The sequence below is a fragment of the Octopus bimaculoides genome, chromosome 5 (assembly GCF_001194135.2).
Source record: "Octopus bimaculoides isolate UCB-OBI-ISO-001 chromosome 5, ASM119413v2, whole genome shotgun sequence".
In the NCBI taxonomy this organism is placed as follows: Eukaryota; Metazoa; Mollusca; class Cephalopoda; order Octopoda; family Octopodidae; genus Octopus; species Octopus bimaculoides.
The window spans coordinates 20,997,761-21,004,174 of NC_068985.1; the positions used below are offsets into that span (position 1 = coordinate 20,997,761).

The 6,414-nt window shown below is 28.8% G+C and overlaps 1 protein-coding gene and 1 long non-coding RNA gene across 13 annotated transcripts in view; one reads left to right on the forward strand and one right to left on the reverse strand.

The window, feature by feature from the left end:
* LOC106875793 (uncharacterized) overlaps positions 1-6,414 on the forward strand; it is a 605,848-nt gene that overhangs the window by 494,695 nt on the left and 104,739 nt on the right. The window lies entirely within an intron of this gene.
* The window catches only part of LOC128247895 (uncharacterized), a 191,637-nt gene that overhangs the window by 41,571 nt on the left and 143,652 nt on the right, over positions 1-6,414 (reverse strand). For 2 of the 3 annotated variants that reach the window (XR_008264206.1, XR_008264205.1), the window contains exon 3: positions 1,130-1,520. The exons of the other annotated variant lie outside the window; for it this stretch is intronic. This is a non-coding gene — a long non-coding RNA (uncharacterized LOC128247895). Of the gene's footprint in view, positions 1-1,129; positions 1,521-6,414 lie in introns of those variants that run through there. 3 annotated transcript variants of the gene reach the window in all.

Sequence of the window (6,414 nt, forward strand, 5' to 3'; positions counted from 1 at the left end):
TATATATATATATATATAAACGCTAGGTTTATACATGATTAAATGCAATGCAATCTGGATGTTGTAATTGATCCACTTCAAATTTTATTTTCAGCCCTCCTAAAATAAACCGCATACAGAAATAAGTTATATTTTATTACAATCAGAGTTACTTAGCTGATACAAAGTACTATAAAAGAATCTATAGAGTGATAAACATTTCCCTTATTTGTTGAATGGTATTTTCATTATATTCAGGGAAATGAATCTTTGCAAATCTTCAAATTAAGCTTTCATAAATATATTATTTTGATATAAACACATCGTTAAACTTTAATTTAACCTTAAGAAATATAAGTGTCAGTTGACAATTTACTGTTCATTTGCAGATAGTCAATAGATTTTGAGTTATAATTACATTTAATTTAGATGGAGTTTTTAATCTGTTTCAATTAATTATTTGGGCATAAAATGTGAAAATAATCACCATAACACTGCCTATTAAGAAGTGATTTTTTTGTTTGTGACAAGTATTTTGAAAAATCATTCAGGTGAATTTATCCATATCTCCATGAATACAGTATAACAATCATTTTAACTTGAATGAAATAACATTATTTATTTGATATTTTTATAGTAATTTCCTTGATTTGTCTCTTGCCATTTGTGGTATATCTGTATAGTATTAGGACTGTTTAACAATTTCTTGTATTGCAAATTATTGGCGAAAGTTATTGGCTGAGAAAATTATTCTTTGATTAACTATGGTTTGGGTTTTTACACTTAAATTGAAACAAAACCTTACCTTGCACCATTCTACAAAAATGATAATACTATACAGATATGAGGCCCAAATGTTACTGAAAGAAAATTCTATTTAACAAGTTGTGTGTCTCTTAATACTCTTTGCAATAACTGTTGATTGACTAATTAATGAGAAATATATTGTTTTATTGTCAATGTTAATTCAACATAAAGAGTAATGAAATAAATAATGTAATATCTTGACAATAAAGTGATTTAAAAAATAAATTAATAACAAACAAATATGTCATTTAAAATATTTCCCTATGTTTAAACTATATAAACCACAAACAAAAAATAGCTGTCAATTTTACTCAACAAAATATGAAATCATTTAAACGCATAATTTCTCATAATCAAGATTTTTATTTTTATTTATTTTTCATACAAATATATAAATTCCAAAATGTTATATATATTCACTTTGATGCTGGTCTAATTCACAGAATAATAGACTTTTTTTCTACCTTGAAAAAGGAGTTCCTGTTTCAGAAAAATCTGAAAAAGGTTTAACCAAATAACAGCGAAGAAGGAAAAGTTCACAAAAGATCTGGAGCCTCTGTGATAGGGAGATCATTTTTCATTTGGTTGTCAAGCATTTAAATGTTGACACTTCCAAATTGCTTGTGTGTCCGCAACACACAAGACTGCAACAAATAGCACTGCAAAGCTTTCAGGCAAAAAGCGGTTCCTGGGGTTTTAGTTGAATTCTCAACAGACTGAACATTGTGGATTTACTAAATATATCACAAAGAAAAGAAAACTGTGATTAATTTACCTAAAAAATCCAAATGGTTACTTATGAAAAATATGCTGTGTTTTGAACAGCAAATTCTATATTTCATTTTGAATAGTTATTTTTTTTTTCCATATTTTTAATACCCTTTCTATCCTTACCTTATTTTGGCAATCCCTATCCTTTACTTGATTGTTCTTCTAACCTAATTTTTAAAATATTACAATTTACAAGTTCTACTGCTTAACAAATTTACTTATTTTGGCACTATTTCCTTCAGTTTCAATTCTGTTTGTTTATTCTATATCTAACAGCGAAAACATTAACTTTTTACATCACTTCACTCAATATGAAAAAGCAAATAACCATGACATTAATTTCAACAATTGCTTGTGAGAATCCTCTTAGCCAATATTATTACACATGTACACACACACATATGTGTGTGTGGGTATTAAATATATTTGCTTTGATTCATTATATTTTTACACCAAAGCAGCAGCATCTTGAGTCATGCAATTATTTTAGAGTGTATTGTTGAGTGACATTAATTGATTGCTAGAAAACATTGAAAACTGTTAACTGAGACTGACTTTCAAAAATTAGGAGATTAATTTTAAAGATGACATTTAATGTGTTCAATAATATGAATTAACTAATATATTTTTTATTATTCAATTTGAGAAACAGTAACAAAAATGTACGATACACACATCTTCCGTAACTACATTCTTATGAAATTTCCATATTAATATCTTCCACTCTTAAGAATATATTGTAACTGCAAATTTGTTTCCTTCACTCTAATTATAAACACCACTAATAAGTATGAACAGACACTATAATTGATATACTATAAATTACAAAAGCACTTATATATATAAGATATTGCTGTCACAACAAACATTCTGAATAGCACCCAAAGTAGGCTATCTGACTAATAGGCAATCTTCACTCACCAATACACTGCAATCACTTACCCATCAACTGTGTCCTATTGCAGCCTTTTCTACCATAACTACAATATAGTCTGCTTCTTTAAGATAGCAAGCTGTGCACCACTCATAACCAAGCGGATAGAATTAACCCACTTTTCCTTCTTTCACCATCCCTACCACGTTAAACCCTCGCTAAATCTTGTACTAATCCTTTCTCCTAATATTTTGCCCCTTAAATGCAGTCCCTTGGAATTCGTTTCCTGTGCACATTCCCTTCCACCCAAATATCAACTGTATTGATCTCAGCATGACAAGGGGACCTGCAATTGCTTTTGACAATGATTCTTTCTTATGGCTGTAAACATGATGCCTACATCGATTTATGACTATTTCACTGTTGCTACACATCTTAAACTATTGCGTTATCTAAGTGTACTTGGTCAGTGCTTACTTGGGATTTAACTACAACAGTAATTACACTATAATTATTATATTAATTCTATTAATAAGTCAAATACCTACCAACTGCATAACTATACACAATACTCTAAACAAAACCTTCTACTATTCTATCGGTATACCCACACAAAAGCTCTCTCTCTTTTTCTCATATGCATATACTTCCTCAGACAACCTAACAAACAGTCTTTTTTATTCAATTACGTATATTCTCATCCCACTCTCTCCATACATGCCTACATACAGCTATATACACACTATACTATATAATGAAAAAATGCGAGTTCTTTAACAGGCATTGTTCCTATACACTAATTGTATTATTGGAATATTAATTAGCACATCCAACCCAAATTTGTATTATTTGGTTTTTTTTTATTTAAACACTATATTGAATTCTTATGAAAAAATAGTCAATGTAAAGCAAGTGTTATTTTGATATACTGCAATTATTTAAAGGTGTAACAATCTTCTGGAACTACAAAAGCATAACAAACATATACAACCACTGCAACCTCATGGAAGTATTGCAAAAAAGAAAATTAAAGCTTGTTTTGTTTTTTCTTATTTCTGATATGTAAACTTCATTCGAAAAATATGTTACTAGTTTACATAATAGGTTTGACTAATCAAATATTCCATTACTTTACTGGTTGGTTTTGATGATGGGGTCTTTCTCTTTAATTAAGACTCCTTTATTCCTTATGCTACCTCAAATAAGTTTGCTGCCTTGTATTCCCACATTGAGAAATTATTTTAGGGTGAAAAATTGGCAGAATCTTTAGAGTGTTAAATAAAATGCCTTGCAGTATTTGTTCCAGCTCTTTACATTCTGAGTTCCAATCCCACTGAGGTCAACTTTGCCTTTCATCCCTCTGAGGTCGATAAAATAAAGTACCAGTCAACTACTGGGGTCAATGTAATTGACTAAACCCATCCCCCTCAAAAATTGTTGGCCTTGTGCCTAAATCAGAAACCATTATTGTTTTCTTTATCTAACTTTGTTAAATATTAAACTTTATATTTGATCACTTTGCACTCACAAAATAAATGATTCCTAAATTTCAGTCTGTCTGTGTCTTTTTCTATATGTATATACAGGGATAGATAGACTGGCAAAAAGAGTGAAGCATATACATATGTATGCACTTGAGAGTGTTTATGTATATTTATAAATATATATGTTGTTCTGCAAGACTTGTAAAACTCTGAAGAATAACAGAGAACAACTTAAGCGCTACAACAAATAATTACACATTATTTCGATACTGAAAATTTTTTTCACATGCATGTAAATACAAGTATTCATATAAAAAAAATACACACATATATATATATAAAAACAATATGGTGACATGATGTATACATGGTTATAGAGTATAAACTTTATTCACAACTGAATCTCACAATTTTCCGCTTAGATTTTGTTCATTTTGGAACTGATGTTCAGAATTAAGAAATACTTTGTAGACTCATTTGTGAATAATGTATATGTAGATATACAATGCTCAATTTATCTAATTTCTTTATATTTATCTATATTACATAATGTTGATAGATAAACAATATTATATTCCTATATTGTATTGCATTTCTACATGGTATTAAAGTTACAGAAGTGACAGGAACATTTGTTTTGTATTCAATGGTAATACTGCTTTTCCTTGACATAGAAGGTAACACTTCAAATTTTAAGTTTCGAAATATTAGTAAGGTTATAACTTTCCAGATTATTAAGATCATCTTTAAAGTGTATATTTAAAAGATTTATATCCACACAATGCTTCAAGAGGTTTGACCTCCAATCATCAAGGATTTTATTCAGGAAGGACATTGAACCAATTGAAATGTTGTGTCAGCATAAATGTTCTAGATATATTCTCTAATGATGAGGTTAATGGTACAGAAAATTATAATCTTATTAAGAATCCATCTTAGATATTTCAATATTTAATGGTGTTATTTTCTTTAACTACACACGACTCTAATACAGAACGTTGGATTAACTATTATTTATGTATATGAAAAATCTTCTATGCACACTCACTCTTTCTCACTATGTCGTTTTATCCACTTATTAACATGATTGGTCTTCTTAATCATGATCAATATATTAGTTTAATATATTTTCTAATAATTTATCACTTTCAAATTGTGTCTATTGTTTTTGATACAAAAAATGACGAACACTTCGTTGTTTCATATAGAGGCCACCTCATGCACGAACACAAAATTTTCATATATATTCACTGCCAAATATTCATGATCAGCATGTTGGAGGAGGAGAAAACTCATCAAGAGTTGATATTTTAGTATTTTGATTCACCATTTTTGATTCTAGAAAATATTGATGTTGTTATTGTAATCATTAGTCTGAGTTAACTGCATGAATGCATGTTTCAGTTTCCTTTTTATCTCTTGGCTGACACTGTCATCTTTAGATTATAGACTGCATTTAAGCGTAAAACTATATATTGTACCCAGTATATTTATATATGATAGTCATAAGTGTAATGATGATTAACTAATTATACACACACACACTTACATATATTCCTAAATTACATGTATGTGTATGTAGATACATATATATGTGTGTATGTAGAAATATATATGTGTATGTATATATCTAAAATAATACAAATAATATGTGAGTATATGCATATATACGTACATGTATGTACATACCTACATCTACATGTATATATATAGATGCATATATATATATATATATATATATATATGTGTGTGTGTGTGTGTGTGTACATATATACATGCATATACATATATGTAAATATGTACATACATACATATGTACATGTACATATATACATATATACACATATATCTATATGCATATATGTCTGTACATATATATATATATATATATATATATATATATATTATTATGATTGACCGTTGACTGGACAGTATTCAATTTTTTTTCTCCGTGTTTTTCTCCTTGTCTCCATATTCTTTCTGTTGAAGAGCGTAGCTCGAAATGTCAAAGACTTTCCGTATTCCCAAGCGTCATACTAATACATCCTTTTGTTATTTACACCACCTGTCCTCGTCTGTTGTTGTTTTTTCGTATATTCTCCCATATATATATATATATATATATAGTAAATCTCATGTAGCAAATTGCAGATTGCAAGAGATTGGAAAATATCAGTAGAGTCAAACATTTTTTTTTAGTTAGCACTGTCATATTTACTATGTGATTGTTTGTGGTCTTGTTGAGGTTTGTTTTTCGGTGGGGGTGGAGATAATAAATTTTTTATGAACTTATATTTGATTCAACAAAAGAAGAATATTTTTCCTATGTTTAAGGAAGTATAGCTGCAACCTCAAATATCTCATCTTGACACAGAATAAAAAAAAAACACTCATCTTTAGTGTCACATGAAGCCACGCACAACTAGATACAAACATTGTGATTCCATACTATATGAGTTATTTGACTGTGCAGCAAATCTTAATTTAATACTGTGTGTG